The sequence below is a fragment of the Artemia sp. Qi Xiang Cuo genome, chromosome 15 (assembly GCF_049724085.1).
Source record: "Artemia sp. Qi Xiang Cuo chromosome 15, ASM4972408v1, whole genome shotgun sequence".
Lineage (NCBI taxonomy): Eukaryota > Metazoa > Arthropoda > Branchiopoda > Anostraca > Artemiidae > Artemia > Artemia sp. Qi Xiang Cuo.
In genome coordinates, this window is record NC_142808.1 from 7,250,523 (window position 1) to 7,263,245 (window position 12,723).

General features: G+C 35.4%; 2 protein-coding genes across 3 annotated transcripts in view; both read right to left on the reverse strand.

The window, feature by feature from the left end:
- Positions 1 to 12,723, reverse strand: part of LOC148943282 (uncharacterized) — a 94,923-nt gene that overhangs the window by 75,667 nt on the left and 6,533 nt on the right. The gene's annotated exons all lie outside the window — the stretch shown is intronic.
- Positions 1 to 12,723, reverse strand: part of LOC148943283 (uncharacterized) — a 45,370-nt gene that overhangs the window by 13,070 nt on the left and 19,577 nt on the right. The window contains exon 1 of one of the 2 annotated variants that reach the window (XM_089101373.1): positions 5,225 to 5,317. The exons of the other annotated variant lie outside the window; for it this stretch is intronic. The gene's annotated coding sequence lies outside the window, so the exon portion shown is untranslated. Of the gene's footprint in view, positions 1 to 5,224; positions 5,318 to 12,723 lie in introns of those variants that run through there. 2 annotated transcript variants of the gene reach the window in all.

The following is a 12,723-nucleotide window of genomic DNA, read 5'->3' on the forward strand; positions in this document are numbered from 1 at the left end:
CAACTATTAATGTGCTTCGTGGTGTTAGGCAGGGAGGTGTTTTATCACCTACCCTTTTCAAAATTTGTATTTCTACTGTTCTGGGAAAGATCTCAGGCACTTATTTTTCTGGTTCTACTGATGTTTCTTATATTGCCTATACTGATGATATTCTGTTGATTAGTCGTACTAAGTCTGCTATTTCTGCGATTTTTTCCTTAGTTTCTCAGTCTTTCCTAAATATTGGTCTATCCCTGAATCTTGATAAGTGTGAATTTTTATCTCATAATCTGTCTTCGTCTACTCCTCTGGTATGTAATGAATTTTCTGTACTTTCTGTCTCTTCCTTTTGGTGGCTTGGTATTACTGTTTCTAATTCTCTTGCTCTCTTTCGTAAACAGATTGTTGCTAATTCAGAAAGAAAAATTCAGTTCAGTTATTCAAAAATTGTAGCAAACCGTAGAAAATATAACAGAAGAGCTCTTGGGCGCTTGTGCCTTACCTTTTATTATTACAATTTACTTTATTTTTTGGATGTTTATTCCGTTCTAAAGGATTTAAAAAAGATTAATGCTACATATTTTAAAATTTGCAAATTTCTTCTGTCTCTGATGCGATGGACTAGAAATTCGTATCTATTTAAAAATTTTTATGTTACGGATGTAACTCAAAAGCTCGGTGACCTACACAAAAAGCTTTCTGCAGATGCATTTTGTAATATTGGCCCTGACCACGGTCTTTTACAGTTCTTTTCTTAGTTTAATTTAATTGCTAGTGTTTGTTGAGTTCTTTTTTATTATTATGTTTATACTCCACTTGTACTACTTGTTGTCTTGTAGTTGTGGGTAATAAATGATTGATTGATAGTACCTTCTGGCTAGTTCAAATTCCCCAGAACTTACCCTTAACGGTCTAACATAATAATATAAGTTATTCTTCAGATATTGCTTTGTCACCATTTTGAAAGTCTACATGCTCATAGCTTGTTTTGATTTAGTTCAACATCCGCCTAAATGTTCCTTAAAAACTTCCACTTAATACCCTTAGCTTGCACAGTAGCAACGTTTATAGCAGCATTAGTAGCAGTATGCGCACATGGTTTCTTCAACATCCCCTTCAACACACACTGAAAGTTTCACCTCAATACCATCAACCGTTCCTGAAGCATTTCTGATCCATCCGCGTGACAGCCTGTGTAGGCATAGGGTGTTTCAAATTAGTTCCATACAGTTTCCATATCTCCCAAATTTTTCACCTTAATATCCTTAGTTTTAATAGAAGTAGTGGTAGTAGTAGCAGTAGGATTAATTGTAGTAGCCTCAGCTTTAGTGGCAGTAGTAGTAACAGAAGTAGTAATAATATTAACAGTAATTAATTTAAAAAAAACAAAGTTTTCCAAAGGGAAGTAAAAAGCGAAGTTGAAACTTAAAACGGACAAAAATTATTACTTCACAGCCTATTTAATATATATTAATATAATTAGTATAAATAAACCAAATAATTATGTTTCCTTATGCTTTTAGGATTATACAAAACTAGCGCTTTACTGAAAACACTAGCGCTTTACTTTTTTATTTATACGGAATAATGTATGCTCATTTTAAGTTTTAATGTCACTTCTTAGTTTCAGTTGAAAATATTCACAAATATGACCTAGGATTCAAGTGAACATACCACTCGATGCCTATTTTTTAGGTTTCTTCCGAATATAATAATTATTTTTGGCACCAATTCAATTTGAAACCCTTATGAAGAGAAGCTGTAACCACTTTGCATCCTATTTACCATCCTACCTTTTTTATTGTTTTTTTTTATATAAATAGTTTTTCCATTTTTCTTTCCCTACTCAGCTTATCAAAAACTTGCATTTCCCCCTTAAATCAAAGAACAGTATATTTCCGCTATTCACCGAAACAATTAATAAATAGCAGAAAACACTCCCTAGTGAATATGGAGAAAGTAGGTCACATATAGACGTTTAGCAATTAGCACTGACAATACTTCCTATAATATAAAATTTCATATGCCATAAAAGAAGACCAAATTTTCAACAATTCATCATTCATATTTTGAACTAGCTCATATTCACTAAGAACATAAATTGAAGAAAAAATTAATTCCATGGATTAAAAGGCTGATTTTAAACAAAAAATTGGTAAGTCTGTTATTTTCCTTAGGGTGTGAATGGAAAATATTTATATTGACAGCTTGTTCTATTCAAATATTTGATGATATTTACTAAGGCAGCCACTGATGCCATAAAGAATTGCCCCTTCTCTCTCTGAAAAAATAAATTTTGAACAAAATATCATTCAAACCATTGAATATAATAAGAAATCACTAATATTCTAATGAACTAATATTCAATAATATTCTAATGAAATCACTAATATAGCGCGTAGATTCATGATTCAATTGAATAAATGGTACAACAAGCTAACTATTAAAAAAAACACAAAATAGTAATTCACTACAGTTCCTAATATGTTCCAGATTAGCATTTATGCAAATATACCGCCTTTGAAAGGACGTAGATGTGAGAAACAGCTTTCTAATGAGCCATTAAGCATCTCTCTATGATGTTCTGGTAAACCACTAGCCTTGGAAAAAAAGGGAGACAGATCAGTGCTACCCATGCAAAAAAGTCATTTTCCTTGGTGTTCCAGGTGGGGGACTGTAATTATCCTACAAAAGATTTTCGACCATGCTGATTCCAATGCTGCACTTTTTTTTATTTCGGTTTGACGCTATTTTCAAGGGGCTTCAGGATCTTTTTCGAAATCACCATAAATTTCATTTCGCAATAAATTTTTTTTTCTAAGATGAACCAAAATAAAAGTTACCGTTCCTAAATTTTAACCAGTTCATAGTGAATTCGCTCAAAAGACTATTGAGACTGACTCTGGGGGCTGGGAGGGGGAGTATTCGGTTAGGGGCCCCTGTAAATCTCCAATTCAGAGTTTTGAATCATAATTATTACACTGGTGCCGTTTTATACTTTGAAGCTTTTAAACTTAAGAAGTGGCACAATAGGTACCATTTTTGTGCTATTTGGTACTTAGGGATGGCAAAACTGATTAAAATCACGTAGATATTAACAATAGCTTTCAAGTCAACCATTAAACATCTCTGTAAGAAGTTCCGACAGCCCATTAGACTCTAGCATTCCCACTTATGACATGGCATCAATTGTACCATTTTTAGTGTCTTTTGACTGTTGTAGGTTGTATCATTCATAAATAAACATATATATGGGAAATAGCTTTAATGTGAGCTATTAAAATCCGTATACAATGTTTTTGTAGCCCGCTAGGCCCACCCCTTCAGGAAAGGCACATAATGTGCCATTTTTGTGCCATATGGCACTTGCAGATAGTGGAATTTATAAAATCACGTAGATGTGAGAAACAGATTTCAAATGAGCCATTAAGCATCTCTCTATGATGTTCTGGTAAACTGCTAGCCCTGGAAAAAAAGGGAGATCAGGGCTACCCATGCAAAAAGTCATTTTCCTTGGTGTTCACGGTGGGGGACTGTAATTATCCTATAAGAGGTTTTCGACCATGCTGATTCCAATGGTGCACTTTTTATTTCGATTTTACGCCATTTTCCAAGGGTTTCGGGCTCTTTTTCGAAATCACCATAAATTTCTTTTCGCAATAAACTTTTATTTCTAAGATTAACCGAAACAATAGTTACCATTCCTGATTCAATGTCAAATGACAATTTTTTCTCAATAGACAGTTTTTTTGAAAGACGTTTTTCAACTTTTGATTACTATGGCCTAAGTTTCGCTCTTTACTAGGTTGCAGCTGCCGCTGCAACCATGATAGCAGTATGAATAGAAGCAGTAGCACTAGGATGCAAATATTTTCTCTTGGTTAGTTCAACATCCCTGACAACAAGCCCTGTTAGTTTCAACTTCACACACCAAACTGTTCCTAAGTTATTTCTATTCCGCAGTTTTGACAACCTGCATACAGATGGCGAGTTGTGATTCAGTTCACCTTCCCCCCTCAAATTTCACCTTCATACCCTTAGGCATAGTCCTAATAGTAGTCACAGTAGTAGTACTGATAGAACTAGTGATAGTATTAAATATCGGTAGTACTACTAGCAGCCTGTATGTTCATATACTTCTTGAAATTTTTATCTCAATGCTCTTAGCCATACAAGTAGTTACAATAGAAGTAGTGGTAGTAGTAGCAGTAAATATAGTAGTAACAGCAGTATTAGCAATAGTGTGCACATATTGCCATTCGGTGAAAAAATAATACATTGTGCCCACATCGCTCTTTTCTTAGATAGCACTATTGCACTACCTATGATGATCTTCCCCTTTAAGCATTTTCTGAAAGTTCCAACATAAGACCCAAATCAACTCTGGAGATACACTCTTTTGACAATGTGCTTACACATAGCGTCTTTTGATTTAGTTCAAATTTCCCGAAGCGAGCAGAGAATATACAAATGGACACATTGTATAATTTATATTCCTTGCCCCGAAGGCTGTGGAGGCATGATATCAACATAGGTATAATTGTTAGATCTTTCGAGTATTTTAGACAAAATTAATTTTCAGTAGTTTTATTAGTGTTGAGGGGGGAATCTGATTGGACAAGAGGGCGGGGTGAGGTGGTTGCCCTCTTTTTCAACATACTTCTAAAATTTCAGATTCATACCTTTAGCCGTTTCCTTGTATAATGCTGTTGTGCCTTTTCACAAGCTTCCCGCATATAATGCTTTGATTTTGATATACTCCTCAAATTTTCTAAGAGTTTTACCTGAATACCAGGTAAAACTGTGGATGTCGTTGTGACATCCACACCGCGATTGTAAGATGTAGTGCTACTCTGTGCGTAAACGTTGGACTTGTCCTCACTAGCTCAACTAATTTACTTTTTTTTGAGAATCATTGGTGTCATTTCAAAAAAGAATACGAGGAGGTTACTCCAATCAAACGAAAAATAATGACAGAAAACCTGGTCATTTTATAAAATGACCGTTTCTATTTTATAAAGGAGGAGGCGCTTCTTTCCATACAAATGATGGTTTCCGCTTGTTTTTTTGCTTTAACTGCTTCGATTTGAAGAAAATTCTGTTCCTTTTGGTGCCATATTCTTAATTATATCGTAAGCTTGATTATACATGTAGGGGAGAACATATTCTTTTTAAACCTTATTCTTTACCCAATTATTGAGATTCAGAGCTGTGTTCGGGTACATAAATGAGCAAATGAACTTACCAAAAGTATAATAATAATAGTCCTCGCTCTGTTTCTAAAACAATACCCGATCAATTCGACTTTAGTTCTAAATTTTTTTTTATAGAGAATTTATAATATTTATCAGCCATAACTAATGTTTATTTAGTATCACGTCACTTCAAAGGAACAACTGATAAGGCGAAATAACTGCGCAACAAAATTGAATAATTTAATGCAAACTTACGACTTTCTTTAAGCTCCATTTTCAGGCAACCCACACCCTACACGGAGTTTGGCATGGTTTGTCCAGCTTATAGTTTTGAGCGCCGTGTTCGACAGGGGTTTGGGTCTTCTTAAAACCCGTGTTCAACCATGCTCCTCTGGCACGTTACAGTTTTGGAGAATCCGTATCCAACACGCTTGGAACTTGTGAGATGAAAACACTTTAAAGTTTGGTTGGGATAAACACAGAGAACCTGAAAACGAATTTTTGCCCAACCCGCTAAAAACACACTTCAAACCCGGTGCCTGAAAACACAACTTTATATATTTTGCAATGTTTATCTAGACATTAACTCATGATTTTTTTAGTAATATACAAATGTTGAATTTTCTACCTATCCTTCAAAACCAAACAAGACTTATTCAAATATTGATTCATAAAGATTTAAATATTTGTGTTTACGCAGTTACTTCCTCTGTCCCTATTACTGAAAGAAAAATCCTGCGCGACCTTAGGGCGTACCATTCACGAGTTTTTCTAACCAGCACCGTTGCTGCAAACAGCCCTGGAGGGCGACCTCGAGGATTGGTCTCCATCAAGATAATTATGGGCTAATAAATAACATAACATATACAGGAGGTTCTGATAGATGGATAAAGCTATTGCGGTTTCTTTGTTGTGGTACGCTTTGGGCTAAAATTCTCGCCTATTGTGACGAAGATGGGACCTGAATTACACAAAGGCTCTATTCATATTGGATGTCTCAGGAACTTTTGGCTCTCTGATTCTAAGCCGGTAATAACAGACTATGATTTGTTTGCTTTACGGCTAAAGCGTGCAAGGTGGGAGCCATAGAAGTATATGCCCCTCTTCCCTCCTGAACACCTCTCTATGAAGTGGGATAACCCAGAATCGGAGTTGTTTTTCTCAGGGAAAGGGAAGAAAGCAAATGTAGACTTTGCCACCCTGTCGCACCATCGATACTGCAAATACTACAACTCAAGTTTGTTTTGGCACCAACTGGGGCGTTCCCCCCTTCTATATCCAGCCCCGGGCTTTATTACTTTTTACTAAAAAGGCTTCTTATTAAAATTAAATGGACCTTGTGTTTCCGGACACGTTTTTAAAGAACTGGGACAAAAAGTCAAACTTTAGCTTAAAGAGTTAGGTATTGAGAAGGGGCAGCCCCCCTCAAGTACGGAATAAATTCCGGTTGTTCTAAGGTTAAACGTTGGTCCTTACTTTCAATTGAAAAAGTTTGTTTTTCTTATTTAATTTCTGATCATTTTTCGAATAATGCTGGGACATCTGTCTTTTTTCCATGAAAAACACTTTCACAAATAATTTTCTACGGAAAATTCTTTCCCAAGAAAATATATTCCATAGAAAATTACTCCTGCGTAAAATCCAGCTTGAAAATTTGTTCTATGATAATCTATTCTTGCTGAAAATTCCCCCAGAAAATTTCCTGCGGGCAATTCCACCAGAAAAACTATTCTTCTTTTCAGAGTTAATTCCCAAATAATGCAGGAAATTCCCTCTATGGACACATTTCCCCGGAAAACCCCTCCAAATGTGAAGTTTCTTCCGCAAAAAAATATAATGGAGAATTTGCTTCGTCTCCAGATACGAGAAAGGGGGATTACAGAAGAAACTGTTCCGGATAAACCATTTTCTGGAGAAAACCAGTCTAGCATTTGAAGCAAGTCATATTTACTGTTCTCTTTCCTTTAATTCAGAGCTCAGCTTAATATAAAACGCAAAACTATCTTCTTTGTCGGAGCTTGAAGTTTTGTGTTGAAGTTTCCGACAGTCATTCTGGTTCAAACTTGGCTCCAAATTTTAACTTCGTCGTTTATTTTGTATCTTTGACGTTAAGTGACGTCAAAGAAACGTCAATGTATCGTCTCCGTAACTTAGAAGTTTATTGGGTTTGAGAAATCCATTTCGAAGGCTTGACGTTTGGCCAAAAGTTCATCTTTTGATAGGATTTCTTGCCAGTTCGGAGAGTGTCACCCAAACTTTTTAAATTTTATTTCTGCGGTCTGTAATTCAAGATTCAAATCGTTTAAAATAGACAAAATCAGAAAAAAATTAATTCAGAAAAGAATTAATCGAACTTCACCTCAGGATCGGTCAAAGCTGTATACAAATTCGCTGTTGTTTGATCTTGGTGTGGTGAAAACGACGTCAGAGCGGTCCATTGTTCCACCAGCCTCGGGGAAACAGCGTCAAACACTATCCAGCGATCTGCACAAGGATACAGCGGTGCATGATCAGCTACTTCACAGAACTTCTCGAATTCCTTCTAGTGACAGAGCCCTTTGGAACCAGAGGCCATCACAGCTTGTCACCAGAGCCCACCACAGCTTGCCACCAGAGGCCAACACAGCTGCGCACGCTGCTCCCACCCCATCTATTCAAAAAGTCACTCCTTACCTTCACCGAGGAAATTCCAGTTTCTTTTAAAATCTTTCTTATGGTGTCTCCCCGCCCCAATGGGGGACGACCTGTTATCATTTGGCCCTAAATGGTTGTTGGCCGAAAAGGTAGGTCTTTGGCGATTTATTATCCTTCATCCACCGAAACGTGTCCAAGCTACCTCAACCTTTCTCGCCAAATGACCAAAAAGCCCATTTTATGCAAATCTAGGAACTCTGGTATTTTTAACAAAAAAAAAAAAAAAAAAAAAAAAAAATTGAGGCCAACACAGCTGCGCACGCAACTTCTACCCTATCTATTCAAAAATTCACTCTTTACCTTCACCGAGGGAATTTTAATTTCTTTTAAATTCTTTCTTATGGTGTCTCCCCACCCCGATGGGGGACGACCTGTTTTCATTTGGCCCTAAATGGTTGGCCGAAAAGGTAAGTCTTTGGCTATCTGTTATCCTTCATCAGCAGAACGTGTCCTAGCCATCTTAACCTTTCTCAGCTCATTCTATACACATTCAGCAACTCATATAACTTAACATTTTCCTCCTCATTACTTCACAAGCCTGATTAATTTGTAAGCCCCGCTAATAGTCAATAACAAGCAGGGAGGAGGAGGACACGGTTTTAGAATCTTGCGAGTTACAAATCAACCTGAAGAATTTTTAAAATATAAACTAAAATTGATACAAAGCATGTAAGCGCCCTAGTTGTGCCTGGAACAAACTGACCTCTAACGAGGACAAGGGGAGGCAACCCGTAAAAATCACGGTGTCAAGTTAAGTAAAAAGTGGTTTCTAGGTCAGAACTGAACTTGGTATAAGACAAAGAGATTAAAAAATAAGGACTTCGAAAAGGTTTTGAAACAGCTAAAACTTGCTGAATTTACACGGGGATTAAACTAAATAAACAACAACATAATTTAGTAAAAAGACGACTAAAAAAGGCTCAACAATGTGTAAGATAAACCTTAAATAATTGTAAGGTAAAAAGGTGGGATGAAGGAGATTCACGTATATAATATATCAACTTTATGCATGAAAAATAGTTCTTCCAATGTCATTGACACAGTCGAATCATTCCCTATTTCAACCATTTTACAAAGCCGGACCGAGATGCAAGTGCTCCAGAGAATGTTAAAACATAAGCGACATTAAATTTTTTTATGGGTAGAAGTCAGATCTCTCTTGAACGCGAAGCTTGGTTTCACCTTTGTAACACTAACTTTTAAAGAATCTAATTTTAAATTAATTTTTTCCAATCAGGGGTGGATCCAGGATTTTTAGGGGGAACCAGTAAAAAAAAAAAAAAAAATATAACAAAAAAAAAATAAATAAAAAAAAAAAAAACAAAAAAAAAAAAAGTAATATTTTTGCGCTAATAGTAATATTGCGCTCCATGGCGCAATATTACTATCTAAAACCACGGACTATTGTGAAACCTAATAGATAATCTGTGCTAAAACTGTTAGGTTGCCCCTTTGTGATAAAACATTTTGTGGCAAGCTTCAAATTCTCCCACCACTTCGTGGATCCCTCTTCTTCGCCCTCGAGTGAAGGTCACAAGATTTCACATCTTCTAACGAATACTGTGGCTGCTATGTGCGTTAGTTGTATAGCGTAACAGATTTCTTTGACCTTGGGAATTTACATATAAGGTCTTAACAAATCATTGTGATATCATTAGTTTAACAGTGGTTGAACGCAATTATGTTTAATAAATGGGATATTAATATGGCCTCTGGCGCACCTCTTCAACAGGTAAGTAAACTAAGAGTTCTTTGCATTTAATGGGAGTAGCTAATCTACACTTTTTGTTCTATCAACACGTTTATAACTCTAATCCTTTAATATATTGCTAAGCAGTAAACAGCCTATCACAATATACCTGGATAAAATCTAATCTAGGAGATAGAATCAATAATTTTATTACAAAAGACAACCAAAAAACAGATTTTTTTGTCAAAATTTACTTTTATGCAAGATTAAAATGTTAATGTAGCCTTTCAGAGTAACAGAAAGAAGTACAAGTCTGACAGGCCTGAATGTAAACGTTGAATAATCCAAAAGGTCATCGTTACAAACTATACTATGTTTGTATAGTTATGTGTTGTATACTATGTGTATACTATATAGTTTGTATACTATGTGTGTATAGTTACACTATGTTATAACTATACAGATCAAAAGAGTTAGGCATAAAAATAAAAAAAGAAGGGAAGACTGCCTAAGAAAAAGTTGTAAGTTAAAACACTTTAAACGTACTAAAATTTAAGAACAATAACACTTAAAAAAATTCAAACGATAAAATATCTATTTTCTTTCAGCATGGTACTCGACTGTACCATGTACTCGACTGTACCATGTACTCGACATGGTACAGTCTTGGTATTTTACGCAGTTTTTTTTTCTCTCAATCTTAAAACATATTTTTTGTTTTCTACATTTGTCTAGTAGTTATAATAATACAGAAAGAATTGATCCAAGTTAAAAAACTGAATTACTATTACAAGATGTAAGGAGGATGACCATAAAACAAGGATGTCGACTAGTAACCAAAGAAACGACAGTATAAACACCATTATTAACTGCAAGCACAAATTTGTTCAATAAGTTGTTCAGCTGGGTGACTAAGTGTTTCACATTTCAACAAGGCCGTACCCAGGATTTTTTTTCGGAGGGGGGTTTTACAAAAAAAAAGTTCGGGGGGGGGGGGGGGGGGGTACACAAAAACCTCAAAAACACAAAATTTGTTTATATCTATTTTTTTACGTTTTTACGAGTCAGACAAACATTTCGGGGGGGGGACTTCAACCCCCCCCCCTATGGGTATGGCCTTGCAGTTCAATCCATGCAATATTTTTTGGCATATGTTCCTGCTATCACCGAATTATATTCCGCTGAGAATCGCTCTTTGATTTTGAAAAGATAAAAAATATTAATCTTTTGTTAAACCAATTAGAGGTATTCTTTTACCACTACTTTTATTTCATTCTCGTCGTCGATTGTTTATAATCCTCTGTCAAATCAATTAGTGTTATATCGTTTCCAAGTATTGTCATTTCACCGTCGTTGATTACTTGTATAAGGAGTTCCTCCTCCTTTTACTGAGGCCCAACTCACTATATATATGTTGGCCTTCCTCTATTTGACCACTGTTTTCCTATAATAGAAACAAAAATGTATGTCACCAGGCAAGTACACAAGAAACAGGGGAGGGAGGCTAGATTATATGCTTCGTATGTAATATACCATTGAATACGAAGCCACAATGGCGAGATACACACAGTGATTCCGACAGATATTATCACAATTTACACTTTGAAAAAAAAAAAAAATGTTCTTTGAAAAAATAAATAAATCATTTGATATAGCTCATAGAAAGCTTTAATGAAGATACTATCTTGGTGCAATAGGCACCAGAAATGTACCAGAAACATAGTCCCTCATTTCTTTCTTTTTCCAACCTCACTTCAAAATATTACCTAGCCAAAAAGCTGTCATCTAATTATATCGTCATCAAATCTCCTTATATTGTACCTGTCCAATCAAGATACTAAATAAGAATAAGTTTCATTCGTTGGCTTAGGTTTACCCAATATTTCACTTCTGATCGAGTGAAACCTATAGAAAAATATAGAAGTTATAAAAAGCGCCACCATAGCGGAATAATTTGGATGGGCCCGATCGAAACATTAAACTTTAAATCCTTGAAAAACAAAATTTCCAAGCAACCATTTCTAGAAAAATGACAATTTTTAGAAAAAAATTTCTTACGATCTTAAATTTTTAGAATTTGTCTAGAAAATTTTAGATTTTAAACTTAAACCCTGCTCCACTTTTTTTTCGCAACTGTTTTTCGCCGCGATCTCGCGCCACAAGGCGAAGCACCGGCAACTGGCCACTTTCGTGCAGCCATGACATTGTACCGCAAAACACTGCACATAGGTTTTGGCTTTATTCAATGTTTTATGGTGATTTGACTCTTCATACAATCATTTGCACATGTTTTAAAGAAATATACCCTCAATAATATACTCGTGAAAAATATATCCCAATAAATATATAAAAAAAAACAATAAAATATACCCCAACAAAAATCTCCCCACAAGAAATAAGACCACAATCCAATAGTGTGCACAAACCAATAGCACGCCGATCGACAACATAAACTATCTAGCATAATTGAAATAAGGTCGTTTTTAAAACTGATTAAATAAAAAAACAAGTTTTTTTTAACTGAAAGTAAGGAGCGATATTAAAACTTAAAACGAACAGAAATTATTCCGTATATGAAAGGGGCTGTCCCCTTCTCAACGCCCCGCTCTTTACGCTAAAGTTTTTATTATTTTAAAAAATAAAGTTGTGTGACAGAGTCAAACTTTAGCATAAAGAGCGACGCGTTGAGGATGGAACAGCCCCTTTAATATGCGGAATAATTTCTGTTCATTTTAAGTTTTAATGTCGCTTCTTACTTTCAGTTAAAAAAAAACTTGTTTTTTTTCTAAATTTAATTTCTGAACGTTTTTGCATTAACACAGCTTTGATTTTGGCTCACCGTACATGAATAATTAGAATGAAATTTGCATATTAATTTTATTGCTTTGGCTAAATGGCTTTCTCGAAATTTTGTTATGACGTAACTTACGAATTAACTTACGTAACGAACTTCTATATTTGTATGTTTTTATTACGTATCTTAGGGAGTTTACCCCTAGTCAATACCTCGCTCTTCAAGCTAAAGTTCAAATTTTGTTCGAATCACAAACCCCTGAATCACAAAGGCCGGTTAATTAGAATAGATAGCTCTTTTGAAAGTACTAAAAAAAACTTTACCGTAAAGGGCAAGGTATTGACTAGGGGGCAAACCCCTTCATGTACGTA